Genomic DNA, 12,848 nt, shown 5'->3' with positions numbered 1-12,848 from the left:
TATCTCCCAGAGCTGTAGTGAGGATCAAATGAAATAGTTATAAAGCACTTTGTAAACTTTAAAACACTATATACATGCTAGCAATTATTGTTATTGAAGTTATATTTTATGATGTTCATTAAGGGAATGAGAATTACAAACTAGAATTTATCTTGGGATAGCAATCAGGATGATGAAATATTAGGAAACCAATTCATGAGAGAAATTGGGCAAATTCACTTTGGCTAGGAAAAGATTAAGGAGAGGTATGAGAAGCAAATTCACATATTTAAAATTATATTAAATACATTATATATTATATGGTATGATGTTATATATCACATTACAAATATGTACTATTTATTATTTTATGATATATTATATAAAGTGATAATTGTGAGGAATCAATCAATTAGTAAGCAATTATTAAATACCTATTATCTACCAGTCACTTTCTAGGCACTAGAGATGCAAAGGCAAATATGAAACAGTTCCTGACTGCAAGGAACTTTATATTCCATGGGATTAGACGAGTAAAAAAAAGTATATGCAAAATAAATTCAAGATAATTTTTGGAAGGAGGTACTGGTAGTTAGTGAGATCAGGAAAGGATCCATGCAGGGGTGGTATTTGAGCTGAATTCTGAATGTAATGAAATATGATTGTTTTATGAGAAATGAATAAGTTAAATACTAAGAAGAATGAAATATATATTTACAGACTTGCTTTTTAAGCTCAATTTTGATTTTATAATCTAAACTTAACAAATGCCAAATGAAACTAGTATTTCCATATTCAAAGTAGAACAGAAAAACAGTTTAATTACAGATTTATATTATACCATCTCTCTCACTTTGTAGAAGTAGAAAACTATGGATGTAGATACTACCCATAATGTCAGACTTTTCCAGAGTATCATTTAGTTTTACTGAATTATTCCCCTCATTTCATCTTTTAAAAATTATTTTGTAGTTAGATCTACCCCCCCACATGTAGCATGGGAGAGTTATATGACTCAAAGGGAGGTATAATGGTCATTTCTAGGTTCTTTCCTTTCTCCCTCATCTCCCTGCTTCTTTTAGGAAGACTTTAATTCCTGCCAGGGAGGGAAGGAGGCCACTCCTCTCCCCTCAAAGAGAGGGTTATGGAGCTAAAATTATATATCTCTCTGTTCCCTTAAATATTATTAGTCTGGGAGATGTAGTTTTCAAGTTCATACTAAACTTCTGATTGCAAAGGTTTCATTATTTGGGGGAAAGATAACTGAAGCTTTATATATAAAGTCTGATTCCCCTTCCACTAGTTAGTAGTTCCACAATGTTCACACTTAGGAAGCAGTAAAGAGATCAATTAAAAAAGGAAAGAAATCAATTTATCTAAGTCATAACAAAACAGAAATCCCAAAAAGTGTACATGAAAGAATAAATACCAGATAATGTGGAGTATAGCAGCTCTTTCATTGGGAGTAAAGTAACTCAACCAAGAGACTGTTAAAGGACATGATGGAGAGTGTTAGCTCCTCTCATGTTCCCTCCCCTCAGTCTTCTTTCTCAGCAACCTGGAGAGGACTTGGCATTTTCCATCTTCTCTCTCAAAATTAGAAGTAAGAAGTGCCCAAAATGATTGTAGAACCCGGAGACTCAAGTGATTGACAGAAAACTGATGAGCTCTCCCTTTCCAGCCCTAGCCAATTCTCTGCTCTCACACAGGTGCAGGGCATTGATCTCCAAATGATCTCCATCATCCCAATAGGCTTTGGGACTTGAGTTATACTTTATTATAAGAGATGACTCTTTGGAGGGGAAGGAGGGATATATTTGGTAATGTAGGTGATGTAAAAATAAAGTATTTTTAAGGTTATTTTTGTCTTGTTTTTGCTAAAAAGAGATGATTGGTGACTTTGGAGAGTAGTTTCAATTGAGTGCTGAGGTGAGAAGCCAGATTATAAAATGAAAAGTGAGAGATAAAAAAATAGATGTAATGAGTGTGGACAGATTTTTCCAAGAGTAAGACAAATAAAGGAGAGATATACAGTGATAGTCTAAAATGATGGTAGGGTCAAATGAGGGTTTAAAAAATTGATTTTAAAGAATGAGAAGATGCAGACACATTTGTAGATGGCAGAAAATATCTAGTGGTTGGATGGAAAAATGAGAGAGGGTATGATTGTAGGAAAAACCTACTAAAAGAGAAGAAAAGGGAAGGGATCAAAGGTACAAGTAGAGCAGCTGGTCTTAGTGGGGTGAAGGGAATAGGAAATGATTCCAATAGGTTTTGAGATGCAGAGAAAGAGGTGAGTGGGCTCTATTTTATTAGAAAAGTATGAGGTGATCCACCATGATGAACTTAATTCTTCTCAGCAATACAGTGATCAAAGACAATTTTAAAAGACTTCTGTTGGAAAATGTCATCCACACCCAGAGAAAGAACTATGGAGTCTAAATACAGATCAAAATGTGCTATTTTAATTTTTTTCCAAATTTGTTTTTTTGCTTTTTTCTTCCTGGTGGTTTTCCCCTTTTGTTGTGTACATACAATGTATATCAGATTATTTGCTGTCTTGGGTAGAGAAAGGAGGGAAGGAAAAAAATTGAAACTCAAAATATTGGAAAAATAAAGGTTGAAAATTGTCTTTACATGTAATTGGAAAAAAATAAAATAATATTGAGATAAAAAAGGAATTCAAAAAATGGAAAAGTATGAGGTGAAGTCCTCTGAGAAGGTGGAAGGAAAGGGTAGCAGGCGAGATTTGAGAAGAGACGATTTGGATCAGAAATGTAGAAAAATCTACATGGAATAATGTGAAGTGGAGGAAAAAAATCAAGATGGTATACATTACAACTATATATAAGTTAATATATGTACATATATACATATATACATATGTATACTTAGGTAGGTATGAATGGACAAAATATAGCTAAATGAGATAAGAGAGAAACTAACAAGTTTTTATGTATATTTTATGTATATATGTATACAATTAATATATTTAAATATATCATTGCAAATTGGTTTTGTTGATGTTGAAGTTCACAATAAATCATAAAAGAGAAAACTGTTTCTTATGAAGAACCCTATTTGAGCATATCATACCCTCTAGGAAAACTGTTTTCTCATATAGGAGTTTATCCACAGATTTGCCTGGCCTGAACAATTCTTGTAGAACAGAGTATCTTAGTTCAGAGCCTTGGATTTCCTTGGAACATTGGTTATGAAAATGAGTATCAAAGTATCCTGACCTAACCTTTCAAATCCCAATAATTCTTAAACATAAAAGACTTGCTCAAGGCCCCAGACTTCAAATTTATTTCAGGTAACACTATAATTTTGATATTATTTCAGAGGGGAATTTCTACTCATACTATTGACTTCCAATCAAATTTGTAACTGATATTCAAACTTTGTCCATTCCATTATATCTAGATACTCCTGATCCTTGACTTTATTTAAGTCCATTTTTGGTATTTTCATTGCAAAATCATGTTTAAATCTCAGGGAGCCTGATAAGATGATCTCTTGGCTTTTCCAAGAGAACACACATTGTCATCATATTTCCTTTTAGCAGAATTACTTTTATTCTTCCAAGTTCTTAGTTGCTCTCTTCCAATTTGGATTGTTGTTACTCCATAATTATCAAGAATGCCAGTCGCCTATACATTTTTAATAGTTTAATTTTCCTTAGTAACTTTCCAGCCCATGGGTCAAATTGCTCTCATTACAATTATTTTGGAATTCTTGTCTTATTATTGAAGTGTGGAGGCATCTAACTTGTACCCCATTACAGATGTTATTGTTGAGTTCAGGAAAGTAGAAAGGTACTGCCAGGGAAAGAGAGTGGCCTTAGAATCAGAAACACCTTTCCTATTGTCATCATACCTGCCCACTAGCCCACTAGGTATTGAAATGGTGAATGAGTTCTACATCATATCTCCCTCCAGGCCTGGAGATCTGACCTTTTATTTTGGATCTGTGAGTTCATGACTAATGGGATCTCATAGCTGAGGAAATCTTCTTTCTCTGTACCTTATAGTCCTAGATCACTGAGAAGTTAAGTGACTTGGCTAAGACCACACAGTCAGCATGTTTCAGAGTTAGGACTTGAACCTGAGACTTCCTATGTCTGAGATTGATACTCATTCATTATCTTGAATCTAGATTATTGCCACAAGTTCTGCTGAGCTTGTCATTCTACCACAAAACTCTTTCCAATTCCAGTCCATGATATTATTTCTCCTGGAAACCCACAGTGACTTTCCATAACTTATCATAGTAATGATAAACACAAAAGGTATATGATATTGTGGAGAATCACTGGACTGGGAGTCAGGAGATCTAGCTTCTAGTATTAGCTTTGCCATGCATTTGTTATGTAATCTTGGGCCAATTGCCCCCCTCATTTTATAAAATGAGAGGGTTGAAGTAAATGATCCCTAAGGTATCTTCCAACTCAAAAATAGTCTGTTTCCAAATTCTTTGGCCTGTCTCTACTCCCAGTTTTCTAATTACATTTCATAATAGCCAATATGGATCCTTTTACAGATTCAGGTTAAGAACCTTTTCTTATATATCTGGATTACTCTTTTTTTTTCTGAAGTATTTTTGTTCTCATTCCTTCTTCCAGAACTGTCTTCCTCTCTCCTTTATGGAAATCTTTGTCTTTTAAGTCTGACTTAAAATTTGTCTCTTCCTTTAAAAAGTTATCCATATCAACATGTATCTATATGTATGTATATGTGTGTTCATGTATTTGTTGTGTGGTAGTAGTAGTAGTACCTCATATATATAAAAGGTATACCTTTTATTTGTGTGTGGGACCTCCAGATAAGGTTACTTCAGGTTCAAGTATTCTGTGAACCCACATCCACTCCAAACCATGGCTCATAAGCCCCCACTCATGTGTTTGTGTTTTAGACCAAAAACACAAGTCATTATCTGCCAGATATGAAGTCTCCATGAAGCACTGCTGTCTTCTGATCTTGTATGATGGTATCTTACCAAGATGGGTATTTAACAGTTTGAACTCAGCAGTAGAATCTCTCCATCAAAAGACCCACTTAGCTGGATCTGGAGAGTCTCATTAACAATGATAAACTTTTTTGGTCTCAGCTGTTGTCAAAGACTGTCTATCACAAAGTTGTCAGGGGCATATATATATATATATATATATATATATATATATATATATATGCACACACATATGCATAACTAATGTAGGTAGGTACATGTATAAACACATGACTTAGCAGGGAGTATATACCACAAAATCATGGAACTATAAAGCCTTAAAAATATAAACTTAATATGCATCAATAAAAATAAAATAAGGAAAAACATACATCACAAACATAAAATGACTTATTGTTTGCTAAAAACAAAAAATTATGTATATAAGCTTTAACAAAATAACAGCATTTCTTTTACTTATGTGTTCCTTTTGATCATGTTTTTATATATTCATAATCAATTTATATAGCATCACTTTCTGATTTCTTTGTTTTGTATCACCACTCTATTTTTCTCTGCATTTTTCATATTTGTCATTTAATGGCACAATGATATTTTATTATAATTACTCTGCCACAATTTGTGCAGTCATTTCTCAATCACTTTACATAGAGATTGTTCCTAATTTTTTCATTTTTACAAGAAAGTCACTATCAATTTGGTTTAATTTGATTCAATCCAATAAGCATTTATTCAGTCCTTACTATGTGCAAGACACTATCTTAGGTGCCAGGGATATAAATACAAAATGAAATAACACCTATGAATATTTTTTGCTCCATTTGCTTCCTCCTTCCCCCATCAAACAACACCTTTAGAATGTATTCTTGATAGTTGGGTCAAAGGCTGCGAGAAGTTTTATAGCTCTTATTGTATATTGCCAGGTTGCTTTGCAAAATGTTTGCACCAATTAACAACTCCATCAACAGTGTAGTTTTTTTCACAATCACATCCAACACTGAATTTCACTGTTTTTAATTATCTTTGCCAATTTTTTTGTGTAAGGTGAAACTTCAAAGTTCTTTTAGCTTGCATCTTTCTTAGTATTAATGAGTTAGAACAATTTTTTGAAATGATTATTAGGTTTTTTCCTTTGTTACTTTCTCAGTTTATATGCTCTGATCCTTCATCCAATGAAGGAATAATATTACTCAAGAATTCAAATGATTCTGTGATTTTGTGGATGTGAAATGAATCAGTGGCCATCATAGATTGCTATTGACTTCACAAGGATATTTATTGTTGGGGCACATGGAGAAGCATCCCTCATTCTCACCCATGACCAACATACTTTTGGGTGGGGTGGAGATTATGCATTTTTTCGATAATGTCTTTTACTCCTGTTCTCCTTTGTCATTCATTGTTATTTTTTATGATATTCCCACACCTACCATATAGCTTTTCATTGCTCTGTGACTGACATTCATTTTAAGTTCTTCAGAAATTGTTATGTTCCATGACTCATAGCCGTAGAATAACTCCTGCAGAAAATATATATTTTAAAAATGAGTCTTCAGGGAGAAGTTTGGCATCATTAAAGGAGCTTTTACAATTTTCCAAAGGGAACTCATTCAGCTTGTTTTCCTCCTCATTAATTCTTCCTCATTGTCCATTTGTTATGTCTATGTATGTATGTATGTATGTACATATATATTTAGTAATGATGATGATGAAAATGTTTATATAGTGCAAATATCATCTCATTCAGTCTCAAAACAACCATAGGAAGTAGGTGATTTTAATATTCCCATTTTTACAGATGAGGAAACTGACGCAGAGAGAGGTTAAGTGACTTGTTCAGGGTTACAATAACTAGGAAGTGTCCTTGACTGTATATGAACTGAAATCTTCCTGACTCCATGCTCAGTGGGCTATCCACTGAATCACTTAAACACCTGTAATATAGTATTTATTCTTGCTGTCACCCATTATTATGCTACCTCTATGATCTTGAACATTAACATTCCCCTCCATTATAATGATCTCCTACTTGTACGCAACTTACTTTGTCTCATTCTTCCAAAACTTATTTTTTTAATTCTTGAAAAAATTTCTTTTATTTTCCGCTCTACTAAATCTAAAAAAATAGTTCCATGTATAAAATAAAATTCCTTCTGTTCTCTTCTCTTCTGCTCATTTTCCTTTATATGCTCCAACAATCCCTTTTCTTTTCTGGCAACATTACCTCTCCTCCAGATTCACCCTGCTTGAATTGAAAAAAAGAAAAAGAAAACCCTTGTAATGAATATGCATAGTCAAGCAAAAATGAATCTACACTTTGGCCCAGGCTTCTCCTTTCCTCTGGAGTTTGATTAGTAATTGAATCAGAGTTTTTTAAGTCTTTCAAAATTATTTTTCTTTGCAATATTGTTGTTATATTATAGTTTCCCTCCTTTTACAGTTCATTTCACACTCTATCATTTCATGAGCATTTTCTGATATCATTTCTCTCAAAATTTCTTATAGCACTTATGTGCCAAAATATTCCATTTTATTTATATGCCATGATTTGTTTAGCCATCTTTAACTGATGTTATCTCCTTTGTTTACAGTTCTTTACTTTCTATTTCTCTTGACTCTTGTGTAAACATATTTCTATTCATCTCTGATTTTTTTTTTTTTTTTAGATTTTTCAAGGCAGTGGGGTTAAGTGGCTTGCCCAAGGCTACACGGCTAGGTAATTATTAAGTGCCTGAAGTCGGATTTGAACCCAGGTACTCATGACTCCAAGGCCAGTGCTCTATCCACTGCGCCACCTAGCCACCCCTCATCTCTGATATTTTCATCAGGAATACTTGGAAGTACTTTATTTCATTAAATTCCCATACTCCCTTCTCCCCACCCCCCCCAAGGTTATATTAAACTTTGCTGGCTAGGTTATTCTTGCATGTAAGCCTTTTGGAATAGTTCATATTCCAATTGCTCCTCTCTTTTATATTTGAAGCTGCCCAGGTGTTTATGAATCTGAATGGCTTCTTGGTACTTGAATTCTTTCTGTTTGTTTTCATTATGTTTTTCCTTTAATCTGAAAATCTAGGAAATCTAGATTTTAGTTATAACATTTTGGAAGTTTTCCTTCTGTGGTTTCTTTCAGGAAGTGACCAAAGAATTATTTCTATTTTTATTCTGGCCTCTGATTGTAATGTGTCTGGGATAGATTTTTAATAATTTTTTGAAGTATGTTATTTATCACCCTTTGAATATTTTTTAAAATTGTAGTTTTTCAGGTACTTCGATGATTCTTAAATTTTCTTTCCTCGATCTCTTTTTCAGGACAGTTGTTTTTGATAGTTGATATCTTAATTTTCTTTCTTTTTTTTTAAATCTTGATTTTATCATACTAATTTTTCTCTCATGGAGTTACTGATCTTTTCTGAGTCATTCTAATTTTCAGATAGTAAGCTAATTGAGTAAGGTTTTATACCACTTTTTCTAAGAATATTCTCCTATCAATTCTTTAAAGTTCTCATTTCATTTTTATTTCTTTCTTCATGAATTATTATTTCATTTATAATATTGACTCACTTCATTTCTTCTAGTAACTCTAGGAGATGGTGGTAAATCTGTGTTTTTGTCTAAAACTTTGCTTGTGGAGATTATGGGATTATTTTCTTCTTCTGGCTTTCTCTGTTGGGTGTCACTGAATCCATAATATTTCTTCATCATTTTGTTTGCTTATTTTCCCAATTTTACTTTCTGAATTGGTGATTTGTGTTCTAGGTTCTATATGCTTCTGGAAAGGAATGGTGAGACCTTGTATATAAGTGCTGACCTGTATTATCTGCGGTATTTCACTTCTTCTTCCTAGTCCTAAATACTGTGTTCTTCAAGGACCTCTGAAGTAGGATAGGTCAGTGAGCTGTCAAACTTTCAGGGCATTTTCTGATTTAGTACACCATCTGATCGTTCCCCTACTAGATAGAACCTTGATGTCTGCCAGTCATACTGGATGAGGATGACTCAGCTACAAGTTCCATCTTGATTCAAAGTCTAGTCTGCCCTGCCCCATGTACACAATTTCAGGTTCTAAATTTCCCTCCTCCTAAACTTAAATTTCATTCTTTTTGTGACTACAGACTCTCCCTTTTATCTCATCTATCAGGAGTTGTTACCTCTACTTCCTTACCCCCTACTCAGTTTTCATCATTTTACAACCCTACCCACTATCTCCTCTCCTTATCACTCAAAAGAAACAACTTACACTAGTTATGATCTCTTACTGTCTTATCTTGGTTCTCACTCTGCTTGGCCTCAGTATAGCTTTTGCTGTTATTTTTCTCTTCCATGGTTTACCCACTTCCTGGAAAATCTCTCTTCCCTTCATTTTCTTACTCTCTTAGTTCTCCTATTTATCTCTTTAATATATATACTCTGATCTTGTTTTCTGGATGATCAACCATTTTCCACTCTTCCATTGTAGATATCCTTAAGACTTTATCCTGGGTCTCCTCTCCTCTCTCAGTGTCTCATAAGATTACATGGCTTCAAATGTCATTTCTCCACAGATGATTATCAGTTTTCTCTAAATCTCTAATTCCAAATCCAGACTGAATCAATTAAATTTCTCTTTTGAGCTACCATCGTATTAACCCTCACATTTAACAGTTCCATCTGGATATTTTATTAACATCTCAAACTCAACATGGTTTAAATAAAACTCATTATCTTCTACCTAACCTTTCTTTAAATTTCTCTATTTATATTGAGGGCATTACCATACCTTTAGTAATCCAGGTTTGTAACCTTGGTGTCATCCTTGATATGTCCTTTCCCTCACCTTTTCTACACAATCGACTAGTCATTTTGATTCTACTTATGAAATGGCAAACTACAGCTCTGACTTATCTAAATCATTTATCCCTATCAATTTCTATAAACAGAAGGAGATAATTATAGGGTGACTTTGGGCAAGTCATTTAGCTTCTATCTCAGTTTCCTCATCTGTAAAATGAGGATAATAATAATAGCATCTACCTCCCAGAGTAGTTGGGAGGATTAAATGAGGTATTTATGAAGTGAAGAAATTAAACTAAATGACTTCCAAGATTTCTTCCAACTCCAAATCTATAATTCTGTGATCCTAAGTATGTCTTCATTGTTCTACTTTCTATTGAATAGTCAGTAGGAAATATCACTTGAGCTGAACCTTGAAGGAAGCTAGGGGATTCTGAAAGGTGGAGGGAAGGCAACTGTGTAAAGGATGGAATAGATGGAAAAGAAGCTGAAAGAAGAGAGACCAATCAAGAAGCTATTAAAATAGGACAAGTGAAGGGGGAAAGAGATGGAGGCCTGAACCTCCAACCTTTCCCCAACAATCAAATAAATATTCTAAACACATATATTAAACATTTCCTATGTGCCAAGCATTGAGATAAACACTTTATAAATATCTCATTTGATCCTGCCAACTACCTGGGGTGTAGATGCTGCTACTAGTATCCTCATTTTACAGTTGAGGAAACTTAGCTAGACAGAAGCTAAATGACTTGCCCAAAGTCACCCAGTAAGATAGTGTTTAAGGTCATGCTTGAACTCATCTTCCAGTACTCTAGTCATCTTCCACCTAGTGTCATCAAGAAAATATAACATTTCTAGGAGAATATAAACTCTGAAGCCAAGAACTTGACTTAATGAATGGAGACTTAGTCCTAGAGTCAGGAAGACATGGGTTCTGGTCCTCCCTCTGACACTCTAACCTTGTGCTCCAAGGCTCAGTCAACTCTAAGACTTATCTACTAAATTATAAAATATTTGGGCTAATTCATTTATCTCCAGAACCTAATCCTGCTCCTGCTCATAACATACCTCAGTGAATGTTTATGAAGTTAAATTAAAAGCAGATTTGAAAGAAGTATCCTTTAATTCTAGTATGATAAAAGCTGACATAACATTAAAATTCATCAATTCAACAAAACCATAGATACTACAAATAGTGTTATCCCCATTTTAGAGATGAGGATATTAAAGCTCAAAAAATTTATTTGTCTTTAGTCACACTTTTAATAAGTATCAAAAGCAAGAATTAGAATTACTTTCTGAGTCCACATCTAATGGATTATTATTTCCCTTCCCTCTCCCCCAATTTGATAAATATGTTATAAGTATATTTGGAGAATTTAGAGATTATTTAATCAGGTGCCTTCATTTTATAGAAGAGGGAGTTGAGGTCTAAAGAGGTTGACATTTGCCTAAAGTTGGATGGTGGCAAATTTGAAGCTAATCCATTCTAACCCTGTCCACATCTTATTTGGAGGACTTATTTGGGGTACAATGGAAAAAGCACTCTTGAGTCAGAGATTCAAATCCCACCTTTGATGCCAACTACTTGTGTGATATGTTGGACAACCTGGATATGGCTTTCCTCATTTGTAATTGAAGTTTGGATTAGTTGTCCACCAAGTTCCCTTTTTGCTTTTTATCTATGATCCTATTTATAAAGACTTGGAACATATCCTTTCTGAGCAAACTAGAGACCTTAAGAAATAAAAAAGAATATCTTTATCCCTTTGACCATTTTAGTTGCTTTCTCTAGACCTCTTCTACCCCAGTATGCCATTCTTGAGATACAAAGATCAGATTAGCATTCAGAATTCCAAGTGCAGATGTGCTGTGGTTTTGTATTTCTGTTTTGTTTCTAATTCAAATTGATTATTTTTTTTTTTTTTTAGTTTTCACCCAGATGTTTAGCATCATATAAACACAGCTTGGAAAAATTCCTGAGCTGCTTACAGATGGACAATCATGAATCTCTTACCAAATTATACATAATGATGCCATATTCCTTTTTATATGTCTTAGGAGCAAGCTTGAATTTTTGATATGGACTTAATTGGATGAAAACTGTGGGGGGGAGAGCCCCCACTCATTTGGATGCCAAACATCCAGATATTTGGAAACACTCAGATGGTTGACTAAATTTTTCAGTTTTCTATTAGCATACTGGCATAATAGAGAGAATCAGCCTCAGAGGCAGGAAGACATCAGTATAAGTCCTGTTTCTGATACATACTGCCTTTGTGACTGACAAATCATTCACCTTTAATGTTCTAGGTGAATCTCTGAGACTATTAATGGAAAAGAAAGCCCTGATTATATTGGTAGAGGTGGTTTCTTCACCAGGGACTCCATACACCAATAAAATCACTGATCTGATCTCTATTTATATGACATTAGTTGTCATGTTGATACAGACATCACTGAGTCATAATTAACTTGAGGTTACTCTGACCCTTAAATCTCTTTATTTCTTTTTTTTAAAAAAATTATTTTTGCTTTTTAGAAACAAGTTGTTTTTTTAAAAAAATTAATGTCTCTCAGAGAGAACAAGTTAAAACAAACAAGCAAAACCCTTAAATCCTTTAATATATAGATGTACTTTGACCAAATAAATTCCTGTATTAGCCATGTCTAAAAACTGTTTTTCATTGCACATTTTAAATTTATCACCTCTGTCAGTGAATGGTATGTTCATTTTTATTTTTTGACATGAGTTTATCATTTCATTGACCAGAATTCTAAATTCTTTTGGAATTGCCTTTTCTCTAAAATATCATCATTGTATATATTGTTCCCTTGATTCTACTCATTTTGCTCTGCATAAATTTTTAAATGCCTTCTTAGTTTTTTTGAAGCTATTTCATTCTTTCTTATTGGATCCATGTACCACAATTTGCTTAGCCATTCTCCAACAGGAGAGCATTCCCTTAGTTTATCATTTTTAGCTACCGTGAAAAAACTGACATAATATTTTTGTACATAAAGATCCTTTCCCTCTTTAATTGATTTCTTTGGGAATATAAACCTAGTTATGGTAATGTTTCAACAAAGTGGTAACTTTCCATGAATAGTTTCAAATTACTTTC

The sequence above is a fragment of the Macrotis lagotis genome, chromosome 4 (genome assembly GCF_037893015.1).
Source record: "Macrotis lagotis isolate mMagLag1 chromosome 4, bilby.v1.9.chrom.fasta, whole genome shotgun sequence".
Lineage (NCBI taxonomy): Eukaryota > Metazoa > Chordata > Mammalia > Peramelemorphia > Peramelidae > Macrotis > Macrotis lagotis.
Note: the sequence above shows the minus strand (reverse complement) of the source record.